The 13,158-nt window shown below is 40.7% G+C and overlaps 1 long non-coding RNA gene across 1 annotated transcript; it reads left to right on the top strand.

Moving 5' to 3' along the window:
• The first annotated feature begins 3,318 nt into the window (after positions 1 to 3,318).
• LOC125307485 lies at positions 3,319 to 6,137 on the top strand. Its single transcript, XR_007195728.1, has 4 exons — positions 3,319 to 3,531; positions 4,066 to 4,134; positions 5,886 to 6,012; positions 6,127 to 6,137. It is a non-coding gene; the product is annotated as an uncharacterized LOC125307485 (long non-coding RNA).
• The last annotated feature ends 7,021 nt before the right edge of the window (positions 6,138 to 13,158 follow it).

Raw genomic sequence — 13,158 nt, 5'->3', positions numbered from 1 at the left:
AGGTATATGGCTCTGGGCCCTACATGATGAAAGATTTGCATATTTCATTAGAGTTCTGACTTGAATAGCAAAATGACAGTCAGCCTACTGTTTGCCTTGCTTTCAGAATGATGTAGCCTAGGGCTACACAATTGCTTGAAAAAGAAGGGGAATGAGGAATAGGTATTCACAACACTATGTATTTTCATGACTAGAACTGATGTACTGACAGGGTTTTGATGTGACATGTGACAGAAATTTTCTCATCAGTTTTTTGTCTTAATTTACAACATACAACAGAGTTGAATTAATTTTCCATATTCTGTAAGTTGCTAAACCCTATTATGAACGGTCTTTGGCTGCAAGGCAACTGCACTAATGTTTTTTACACTTCTCTCATCTTCTCAAAGGAACATGGATTTCATTCATAGTGACCATTGGGTCTTTGGTGTCTGACCAAGGCCCTTCGTCCTGGATTACTCAGTTTGGCTGAGCAGCCAGGAAGACTGTTGGCTGTTCCAAATTTTTCCATTTGAGAATAATGGAAGCTACCGTGCTCTTGGGCACTTTCAATGCTGCAGAAATGTTCTTGTCTCTCCCCAGATCTGTGTCTTCACACAACCCTGTCTTGCAGGTCTAAGGACAATTCTCTTGACTTCGTGGCTTTTTTTATTCATTTAGGCACAGGTGGATTCCAATCCAATTGTAGAAGCATCTCAAGGATCATTGATCGAAGTAGAATGCACCAGAGCTTGATTGCAAGTGTCATATCAAAGGGTCTGAATACTTATGTAAATGGAATATTTCAGTCTTTTTATTTTTTATAAATTTAAAGCAATCCAAACACTTGTTTTTTTGTGGAGTGTTGGAGCATTTGTGTGTTGATTGATGAGCAAAAAAAAAAATTTGAATCCATTTTAAGATGAGGAAAACTTGAAAAGGTCTGAAAACTTTCCAGTTGCACTGTAAATACAACAGGTGAGGTGCATATTTAAAGCGAAGCGGAGGAGAACTACACTGTACATTGCGGAGGAGAACCACATTGTACTGTAATTGCACTATTGTTAAGCAGAAGAGCCTGATCAGCTGGAGACTTCACTCACTGCCTTGCACAACTGACAGACTGAGAGTCATTTGTCCCCAGGGCCATTGAACTGTTCAATGCCTCATTTAAGGGAAGAGGAGAGATAGACTTCTCTGCATAGTCTGTCTGCCTCTTCACCCCCTCCATGTTTGGATACTGTCTGTCCCCTTAGCCATTTTTACCACTGTCTTTATGCCTCACTGTTTGCGTGCTATATTAGCACATTAGCACATATGCATAACCCCCCCTCCATGCCACAGCCGAACTGTGGCCACACTTATACATTTTCTTAAATAGTTAAATATATAGATATATAGACTTTACTTTACTTTTTTTCTGCATTGTTGCACTGTTGGACTTACTCATTTGCACTATCACCATGACCACTATCACCATTGCACTACCACCATGACACTCATTCACACAGAGCACCTTAGAGCACCTTACCATACATTACTATGCACAGAGAATCACAGGCTCAGTCCCTGCCTCAGTCATTGCAAGCGCCTCTGATTGATTAATCACCACTATGTGGATACTGTTTTTAGAATTGATTTAGATTAAGTGTTAGTTAGTATAATTTGTATTTTAGTATATTTAGCATATTCTTTATCTTATACTGTCCTTATTGCTTAGTTGTGTTTTTATATACTTTAATTACTCTTTCTGCTGTTAAAGAATATGTTTGTGTTGTCTGTATGCTGCTGAGACCTTGAATTTCCCCTGGGGATCAATAAAGTATCTATCTATCTATCTATCTGAGAATGCCGCTTCTGAACCATAAAATGACACCAGCTAGTAGAATAGCCTACATTAACTAGAGTGGTAGCAATCATTTGTGGTGACCGCAGCCGTTAAAGCAGAAAGAGCTGCAGAAACTGGACCAGGTGACAATTAACAGTGCTTTCTTTGTTAAACACAAGGCTCTGCAGTGTTTTAATTTCGGTGTCTGATCCTGTTGGTGAACTACAGTTGAGCAAGCACACTTTGCATTTTCTCCGCGGAAATGTTGTAGTTCATTATTATTTTGCAAGTAATACACCACACTTAGATTAAAGAGATCTAACAATCAACTTAAAATATAGCTTACATGATGTGGCTGTGTAATAATCAAACATGCAAATAAATAAAAATAAGTAGCCTAAATAAGTAATTTAGTAAACTAGTGCAGTGCTCGTAGGCCAATTACATGCCTGCAGGTAGGCCTGCTTTAAAAATAGGATGATAGGGAAAAACATCATTCCAGCTAAGCGTTCAATAATGAATACTGAATATTATAATATACATGTGCAGTGAACAGAATTTAAGCATGGGCATGTGACATTTTTTGTATGTTTAGCCTATTGAGTAACTTAATAGAGAAGACGATGGTTCGTCTTCTGACGAACCATTTTGCGTATGCTAATGATGCATCATCATATGAAATTTGCTACGATTTGTATGCTCTGTCTGCCACTCGCTTGAAATGCTTTGCATGTGTGGCATTCTGAAAATTAAATTAGGGACCGTTCGTTATTTATAAACGGGGCCACCGGAGGAAAATAGGGGGTCATGTCTTTTTATTCTTTGTTGAGGGGAGGGTTACCTAACTTTTTTTTATCTAGGAGGGGGGGTCACCCATCTTTTGTATTAGGCTAATAAAAACAGCAAAAAATCAAAGTGGCTTGTTTGATTGCTGATTTCTGTCGCCATATAACGTTCTCTTTCGTTCCATAGCTCTGTCAACATTGAACAATGAAAATAAGGGAGATTTCCCGGGTTTCTCACGCAAAATACGGAAAATGTCAACATCCGTCCCCATAACGTTGGAAGGGTTGGAGCAACAAGTAGCCTACTTTATTCACGCCTAACAGCCTATATCCATTTGGTCAACTTTATCCAGCCCTAAAAAAGCTAAATTTAACTTTGGTTTACTTGTAGTTTACCGTCCCACACAGCAGTAGACTCCTAGGCGGATTCGCCTTCAAGACGCCAAACCCGCGTGACTGTCGCATTCGTTTTGGTGCCGCACAGAGGATCAGCTCCGCCTCCAGGCGGCCCCAGAATTCTACTGTCAAATAGCGGATCCTGAGTGGACCCATGTCGGGATCCGCGGGCGCGACGCGCATTTACTGTAACGGTTGAACATGACTGTACACCAAGAGCCAAGAAGAGTCATACTAGTGGATATTTTCTTTGCTGGGACACGGTTTAGCTGAACCCTCTCGGTAAGTGATATTTATTAATATATTCGCGACATTCACAATAGCTAAACATTGGCCTTTGTGGTTTTATAATCATCATGTTTATTAATTGTAATGACGTTGTTTGATATTAGGACTAACGTTAACGTTAGTGCAACCAGAGACGTTTGTCATTTTGTGCAACAGTTTGTGCAAAGTTAACGTTATTGTTAGCTGTGATGCTCATATGAGTCTGTAGCCTATCTGATTTAAAATGGGATAGCAATTTCGGCAGAATATGTTATGGTAGTGTGATTTAAAAACACACATTGTTATTTAACATTAGTCTGGTCTTGTCTGTTTTAATGTGTTGCTGTTGTCCATATAGTGCTACTATGCTAGCGCATATAGCTGCTAGCTAGCATGCTGCTAGGCGCAATTGCATAAGTTATTGCTAATGTCTATTAGTGCTATACATATATTGAAATCACGTTTGCATGCAAACCTTGATTAAGGTGATATTGGCACTGGTATTTCAGTCAATGAAGTCAGTGAAGCACTCTGCTATGATAGCTACCTACAACTTTAGCATGTTGACTCACTGATAATGGTTTAGCCCTAGCCTCTAGCTAGCTGTGCATTAACGTTTGCATTTTGGCAAGTTTGGTCTCATACGTAACTTTAGTGTCAATCTGCCATCTTTGTAATGAAAGCCTCGGCATTTTAATCACTGTTTAAGTCGGTTCAGACAACTATTGGCATCGGTTTGTGATTTATTATGCTAACGTAACATAACTGTATGGAACTTGGTCCCCATCTTCTATTTTGTTTGTTCTGCAGCGTCAACTTTTATCGGCTGGATTCTAGCATCTAACGTTACGATTGCCTCTGTTGGGTTTGCTTGATCAAGTAAAGATACTTTCTGGGTTGTTAAAATGAAATGTGAACACATTCCCGTAGCATTCCAAAATAGACCAGAGATGCTTGTACTATATGTATATTTGGAAATTTTGGGATTGCAATAACCATAATGATATACAAGGATACAAGGATACAAGGAAGTTTATTGTCACATGCATATAGTTACTGGAAGTAAGAAATGCAGTGAAATTATGTCTGGTGTCAGCCTATTTGTGCATTAATGGGGGGGGGGGGGGGGGGGTAAAAGTGCAGTAGAAGAGGGGTTTAGTAGATTAAGTGGCAAGGGCTGCATAAAAAAAGGTGGGGGAGGATTGGGATTGGGTGGGGGCACCAACAAGGAGCACCCAAGAGCAACAGGGGCAAGGAAAAACTCCCTTACCAAGGAAGAAACCTTGGGCAGATCCACGACTCAAGGGGCTAACCCAACTGCCAGGGGTCTTGGTGTGTGTGTTGGGGGGATGACAAGGGAGATGGGATAGTGTGCTGTGGATGTGGGGAGAGGGCAGTGTGCAATATGTGTGTTGGAGAAGCTTCCTCATGAGACAATGTGCTGTGTATTGGGGGCAGTGTGCTGTAAGTATGTTGGGGATGTGTGTTGGAGAAGCTTCCTGATGAAATAATGTGCTGTGTATGTAGGGGGGGGGGGACTTACTATTGCAAGCAGAGTACTGTATGTAATGTATGTGAGTGATGACAGTGAAGATGTGTGTGGGGGCGGGAGGGGAGTGGAGCAGTGACTGTGTGTGTGTGTGTGTGTGTGTGTGTAGTGTGTAGGTGGGTAGGTGGGGGCAGTGTGCTGTAAGTATGTAGAGGATGTGTGTTGGAGAAGATCCTGAAGACAATGTGCTGTGTATGTGGGGGGGGGGCAGTGTGCAGCAAGTATGTAGAGGAGGCTTACTGTAGCAAGCAGTGTGCTGTATGTATGTGAAGTGATGACAGTGATGATGTAAGTGTGTGTGTTGTTGGGGTCAGGGACTTACTATTGCAAGCAGAGTACTGTAATGTATGTGAGTGATGACAGTGAAGATGTGTGTGTGGGGCGGGAGGGAGTGGAGCAGTGACTGTGTGTGTGTGTGTGTAGTGTGTGTGGGTGTGTGGGTAGGTGGGGGCAGTGTGCTGTAAGTATGTAGAGGATGTGTGTTGGAGAAGATCCTGAAGACAATGTGCTGTGTATGTGGGGGGGCAGTGTGCAGCAAGTATGTAGAGGAGGCTTACTGTAGCAAGCAGTGTGCTGTATGTATGTGAAGTGATGACAGTGATGATGTAAGTGTGTGTGTTGGGGATGGGGGTGGGGTGGGGGGCAGAAAGGCTAGGCAATCAAGGACATGGGTAGATGGAGGAGAAATCAAAAATAATAAATAAAAAAAGTGTGCAAAAGTTGGAGAAAGTCAGATATGTGTGTGTGTGTGTGTGTGTGTGTTTTTGACGTGTGATGAAATAAGAAAATAAATAAAAGGTCTGTAGCATAGGGAGAGGGATGTAAAAGTGCTAAAAGTCTTGTAGGTGTGTGTGTGTGTGTGTGGGGGGGGGGGGGGGTCATGAGTGCTGAGGAGTGAATGAGTGCAAAGTCAGTATAGTGTGAGTTCAGAGTTGGGAAATGTTTGAGAGTGCTGAGGAGTGAATGTGTGCAAAGTCAGTATAGTGTGAGTTCAGAGTTCGGATGGCCTGGGGATAAAAACTTCTCCTGAGTCTCTCAGTTCTGGCTTTGTGACTACATAGATGATATCGTTATGTAACAGCCATCGTTTCGGGGACTCTGATGACAGTGAAGAGCCAGAAAATGGTGACTTTGCATCTCTGAGGTACCTTCCAACTCGCCTGGTATATCAGTTGAACCCTCAAGCCCAAGCCAATTGCACTGGCAAAGTAAGTAATAATCTCTTAACATTGAAATAACTAAATCATAATCTTAATATTAGAGATATGGTTAACATTCTTAGTGCTAAAGACATTCCCCTCTCTTTGTATCTATTCCTCCAGCTCCACCATCTGCCGAAAGTGCCAGGCAGCCGAAGTCACTACCCCTCAACCTGGAGAAAACTGTTAAGGTAAAGACTGATCTCTGAAATAATATTGAATACAGTGGCCCCATCTATATTAACACAGCAGTAGTCACTCCATTTCAGATCAACAGATTGCATCTGCATTACCATCTGAGATTTTCTGCATACTTTATCCATTACTTTCAAAATCTCAGCCAAATATTTTGTCAGTTAAAACATCTGCATTCATGCAATATTGCCTGAAAAGTTCATTCATTATTATCAGATTGTATTGAAACACATTGATTTCAATGTCAATCCATTCATGGAGTTGATATAGATAGTGCATACCAAAATATTGAAACATACAAATTCATGTCCAGCATGACCAGAGATTTGTTTTTGTTTGCCATTGTTTGGCCCTGTAGCTCTCAGCCTACCATGGTTAACAGATCACAACCATTTATCTCCCTTAGCACCTCACCATGGGGCAGGACCCATAACACTCTTCACCACCTCAACTCCCTGCACCTGCACCTGCATTTAACATACGGAGAGTTACTCAAGGTAGGGACTGATCTCTGAAATATTAGTGAATAGAAAGGCCCCATGTGTATTATCAGTCATGGTTAACAGATTTAATACAATTTTATACTACCATTTAATAAAAAAAAATTCCCCCTCTCGCACACCGCCCACCTCACTATGGGCCAGGAACGGCAGTCCCTCCTCAACTCCCTCCACCCCCACACCAGCCCTCAACGTGCAGCGAACAGAGGAGCTTTGTAAGTCATGTTTCTTTTTAAATGTAATCTCCTTAATACCTATCTCATATATTGTATTGTGTAAGCATACTTGGCTTTGGATGCTACATACCATAAACATAAACATATCTGTCTGTTTTGATTGTGTGGAAAAACATGGTGACACGGTTTCAACCGGCGGTGGATCGGGCAACGAGGAGATGTGTTCCGCCTCCATCCACACAAATGGAGTAATAGGAGAAATAAGCATTAAACAATCTTTTTATTGAACTTGTCATTCACCAGTTATTCATTTTCTGATATTTTAGCTGTGCATAGCGCAGTATTTCATTGAAGTTGTAGCCTATTAGATAAAATATTTCATGTCTGCACTGACCTAGGCCTATAAAGCACTAAATTAGGTTTTGACCACAAAATGAATGTAAAGTAGCCTAGGCAATGTAGGCTACTTAACAAAAACAGAATAGCTTATAACCTGTAACTTTCCATAAATGTCCATTTTATATTTCCATTGAGTAGTGATCACGTTTGTACAGTAAATTGATGTCTTGACTTAAACCTTTTCTGTTAGGTTTATTGACAGTATTGTTAAGTTAAAAATACGAGGCAATGCAGATTAATCGTAGGCCTATATTGCTGTAGTAGCCTAGGCTAGGCCTAGTGATAGTTTTACTTTTATCCTATAGTTGCCTAGTTTTATCCTACAGCAAGAACAGAAGGAATTTTGAAAATGAGATAAACGGGTCCAAAACGGACCCGGGCCAGATTAGTCTTTGAGTCCGTTGCGGGTCCGCGGCGGATGTATGTATCGATTTGCGGATCCCAAACGGACCCGCCGCGGAGGTAAGGTTTTAATCGCGGATGCGGAGTGGATGCAGTGCGGAGCCACGGCGGGTCCGCGATCCGCCTTCGTAGCGGATCCGTTCCTGAGAGCATCTGGACTCCGATACGGGTCCGTTTCGCGGGTCCGTTCCGGAAGCCGTCATACCTCCGCGGCGGATCCGCCGCGGAGTCCTTTTGCTGTGTGGGGTGTAGCCTATCCTAACTTTAAACAGTGTGCATGCTTATAAAGCATACTTGTGCTTCATTCATCCACACATCCAGCTCCTAACGTTTTGACAAGCATTTCTACCAATTGACCTTGTTCCTGCCCATCTCTAGCTTTGCTGTCTCCATCCTTTCTGTTTTTGTTGTTTGCAAAAAAATATATAGTAGGCCCTATTTATTAGTAACCAGTAACAAGTGCAATTTGTTAATCGCTGTCATTCTCTCTCCTGCCAACAAAAATGTGTTACGTTCCAGGTAGCAGTGCGTAATTCTGCTTCATAAAGTTGAACAAATTGGTCATATAAATAGCCAGTTTATGGTCTACAGTGTAGAGTTGGTTAGTTATGGAAGGCCAACTTGGAGTGAATATACAGGGGGATTTCTTTGGCTAGACTGGCAGGTGCGCACGAAGATAGCCTACGGCCGAACACTGCAAGCGCCAATTAATCGTGCTCTCACGACAACCACGTCGTTAACTTAAATAGGCCTACTGTAGGTTAACATCACTCTGAGTTCGCATTCAAGCAAGCAAAACGATGATTTGAATAAATCTGTTTCTCTGGAAGGGCAAGGCTAACAACAGGACAACACAGAGACAGGCCAGAATGCAGGACTAATGTGATGAGAGTATTACAGTAGCCTAATATGAGATATTCTACGGGAAAATATTAAAACGCCAAGACAGCGGGGAAAAGTTAAAATGATAGGCCTAAACCCGGAAAAAGTTGGCATGTTAGGTATTTTTCGGTCCCTGTGATTATTTGTGAAATTGTGCAAACGGCCTTTTCAAGTCATTTGAGAAGGAAGGAGTGTAGCAAGCTCCCAAATTGACGCTCGTCTGAGAAACTGAGTTTTGGATAATGTTCAGCTTCGGCAGCTTTACAATGACTGAGGAAGCCTAGAGACGAGTCCATAGCAACAAGTTCATGTGTTGAATTTGTTATTACCCAGTGTGCTTTGTTGAATGGTCTCAATGTTTTGTTGTTTTATTTCATGTGAATACTTACTAGAGGAGTAACTTATTTCAAGTAGGCTATGCAGTTGCAGGAAGTGTGCATTTAGTTTCCATGCTTAATGGGTTTCCACAACAATGTTAGTGAGTAAATCTACTGAAATGGCCACCTTGGTGAAGTGTGATGTGTAAGATCAGAAAGCAGAGGGTGAGTTTAGAACGATAGCTTAATTGACGTGTTTTCATAGCGCTTTTCAGCGTGGGTGGAAGGTATCGACAATTGGCCGGGGAGGGTCATGTCTGTTTTGAGAAGACCGTTGGTGGGTCATTGAACATTTTCCTGCAGGCAGGGGAGGGTCATGCAACTTTTGATTGAAGCACTCAAAATCCCTCCGGTGACCCCGTTTATAAATAACGAACGGTCCCTTAGAGACCATTATCACTCGCTTCAATTTGGGACCTTGCAGTCAGAATTGACATATTATAAGTCTATAGACAGTCCAAATTAGCCTGGGTCGAAGTGTCAGTTTATTCCACGTCATGTTTTACATTGTTTTGAATACATGGATTTCTATGGAACGTCACGGAAACATGCGTGCGCAACCAAGAGGCAGAAAGCACCATAGAACAGCATAGAGCAATGCAAAAGAGCAAAAGAATAAAATGAGTTTTTGTGCTGAAAACTGCACCAATTCGAAATCACGATGGTTAGAGAATGTTAAATATGTTCAATATCCCTAACGGAATGCATGAATTCGCCAAAAATGACAAAATAAGATGTTATATTAATAATGCAAATGAACGGCAAACTTTGAAATATAGTCTGAAATGAGATGTCATTATCATTGAGACAACAGGGGTATACAAAAAAAAAAACGATTGTAGCTTACAGCAGCCGACTATTTATGTTAAGTTTATAACCTTGTGGACGGCCTCCAATCGTCTTCGGCCCCAAGGCTGTGCACGCATCTAGTTTTGTAAATGGGAAATCCGTGTATTCACCCCTTGCAGACGGCTCCATGCTGGACGGCAAAAAGATGGGAGACTGACGGCACATTACATTATGTCATAAAGATTATGATGAACTGAACACCATTACTATAACATCTTTGTAGTTCAATGTATTGCTGTTTGGGGTCTGATAGTCAAATAAGATGCCAGTGGTGTTGTTAGATGAAATGGGTCATGATCGCAAATAAGTTATTAAAACTGGTGGTAACAGCAAGGGGAGATAACGTTACGTTAGGCTACTGTAATTAACATTATGGTAAATGAACACCCATAAGTATTTCTGGACTAAAATATTGCAAAGCGATTTGGTTACTTTATTTGTCTTGCTTTTATCAGTTGTAACATAGTCAAAACGTTAAGAATGTCATATCAGAACATGAAATAATAACTAGCTGCCACACTTAGAAGCTAGCTATTCTAGCTAACGTTTATCGTAGCTCATAGTGCTAGGGCTAATGTAACTTTCGTCAGTTTATGCGTTGCCCAGCCAATAAACTTACTTCTTACATGTCTTAAGTTAAAGAATTGAAAGAAATAGGAAATTAAAAAAAAACTTGAACGGTATTATCTGTTTACATTCAGATCTTGCCAAAGACTTTGCCTAAGTGCTATCTGCCGTCCTGTTCAGAGTCTATGGTTGAACCGCTGCTGTGCTTCATACACTGAGGAGATAAGCATGCAATTGTGGTTGAAATACTCCCGAAACACAAAGAAAACAAACCAAAATATATCTATGCAAGAACATAGGATGTTGTTATATTCCAAACAATAAGCCAACAGTCGTGGAAGGGCATTACTACGGTTAAATCTCACTATAATCTCCTAGCTGTGCGATATGTCCCATTACAACCCATTGATTTGATTCGTGTTCTTGCCGTCCACTAGGCTATTTTGCTGTGGCGCGAACAAAACGTGATGTCACTTGCAAGGGGTGAATAGCAACTGCCACCTGTGTTTGTTGGCGTGTTGTTGCAAAATCCGCGTAATCATTTTCTGCAAGCAAACTGCATACCGGGGGTCTTTATTGGGTAACACTTTACTTGACAGTATCGACATAAGAGTGACATGACACCGTCATGACACATGAACCCTAACCTTAATCCTAAATCTACGTACACACCGCTGCCGACTTGAGCTTCCAAAGAAGCTCGGGTCGCCCTGTCAAGGACGCTTGTCAAAAAAGTACAGGGAAGCTTTGCCTGCTCTGATGTGGCAGCATTCTACGCTCTATCTTACTACTTTGTTTTTATTTATTTATTTTTTTTATATTTTATTTTTTATTCCTTTAATTTGATAGGACAGTAGAGAATGACAGGAAGCGAGTGGGAGAGAGAGTCGGGGTGGGATCCAGAAAGGACCACCCCGTACGGTGCAGGTGCCCCAGCTACTTTATTTAAAGGCCATCTATTCCGATTGGTTGCTGGTCATTGGTCACTGAACCGTGTCATAGCTCATTACCATAAAGTTGACTTACTTTCAACTTTCTGCTTAACGCTCAAGACGCCCAAAATGCAACGCCAACAGATTTGCTGCTTCTTGCAGCTGAGAGAAGCCGGCTTCCATTGAAAATGAATGACTTCCTGAATCTTTGGAAGCTCATGTCGGCGATGGTGTGTACGTACAGTAAACCTAATCCTAACTTATGACAAAAATTAAATGTCACTTAATAACAGAAGCGTTTTGTCATAAATTACTTGTTTATGACATGTTCATGACAGTGTCATGTCTTATGTCGATATTGTCAAGTAAAGTGTAACCCTTTATGGTTGAGGTCAGATATAATGATCATCCACACATCTTGAACTCACTTAACCTTTTACGCATGTAGCCTCACTGATTCAGTTCTGCCAAAGCCCCCTTCTATCCTTTTTGGTAGCCTACAGTGCTGTGAGAGAGGGAGTGGCTACAGTAGAGTGGCGAAAGCCAATGTGTGCTTCTTTTACCATTTAACTACAAATTTTGCATTTCTTATCCAAACGTCAAACTTGGCACTGCACTTAGCAAGTTTGAAATCAATCGGACGAACAGTTCGAAAGATATGAGAGACACACTGACAAACAGACGTTCCAGTCATTAATAAATAAGTAAATGGAGACTGAGCATGAATTTGTACAGATGGCTAAAAGTCAGGACCCTTGTTCAAACACTTTTTAATTACAGTACATAAAAACAGGTGCAAACTTGAAGTTTCCCTTTAAGTGTGGGAATACAAATTTAATTTGAAATATTACAGGTGACAATTCACACCAGCCTTCAGGAAAAAATAGGCGTTTAAGATAAAAAGAATAAGGACCTTTATGTTGTCAAAAAATACAAAAGGAATGAAAAACAGTTTATTCACAACTGAAGTCCTTGACAAGGTTAAATCATTCATGTATTTTCAAGACATTCATATTTTAACACAATATTCATAATACATAAGGCCATCCTTAAAAATATTTTAGTTTGCCGTAACCTGACCAACCCTAGCAATTTAGGACCGACCCAAATATTTTTTTTCCCTTTTAGTCCGACCGACTTGCCGGTGTAAACTTACGTTAAGACCGACCAATTTTTTTTTTTACTCTTCAAACAACTATACAAATCGAATAAAATAATATTAATTATATTTTAGTAAGTATTGTGAATATACATTTCCTACATACAAACATAGGCTATGTTCTTTTTTTTAAATAAAAACCTGTGGCGTCATCTATGATTATGTTTACACCATTGGTTTATGGTGGTCAATGGTTCGTGCTTGTCTGTAATGATGGCTGCAGCTTCATTTAAGAAAATGTTCGCGGTTACCGTTCAAAGTCATACGGGTTAGGGTACCATAATACATCTAAAAAACCATCTACCTACCTATCCATTTTTTTTTTTTGGGGCTGTTACTGCAAACAAAAATATTTTTTAGGATGGCCTAGCCTTGACATCACCGCCAGAGAAAGAGCAGGCAATGTACACTTGAAGTACTATGAAATTCTGATCTCCACTCCAGGAAAACCCTTTTCAGTCACAAAACAATGACAGTGAATTCTTAACAAATGTTTTCTACAATAACGAACAAACTATAGTCATAAAACAGAAAGTCCCTCAAAGAGAAAAGTGCCAGATGTGCAAATCCGTTTACATCAGAGCTCTCTCTATTCTGCACATCTGTTCAGAACATAATAATTACAATTCCTGCCAGATAGGTAATTTCAAATTCCCAAATCACTGGAAGTTGAGGGGGCTTGCATTTGGTTTACTGGAAAATTCAACATTCTGTGAA

The sequence above is a fragment of the Alosa alosa genome, chromosome 14 (genome assembly GCF_017589495.1).
Source record: "Alosa alosa isolate M-15738 ecotype Scorff River chromosome 14, AALO_Geno_1.1, whole genome shotgun sequence".
NCBI classification, from domain to species: Eukaryota; Metazoa; Chordata; class Actinopteri; order Clupeiformes; family Clupeidae; genus Alosa; species Alosa alosa.
This window is presented reverse-complemented; position numbering and strand designations above follow the sequence as displayed.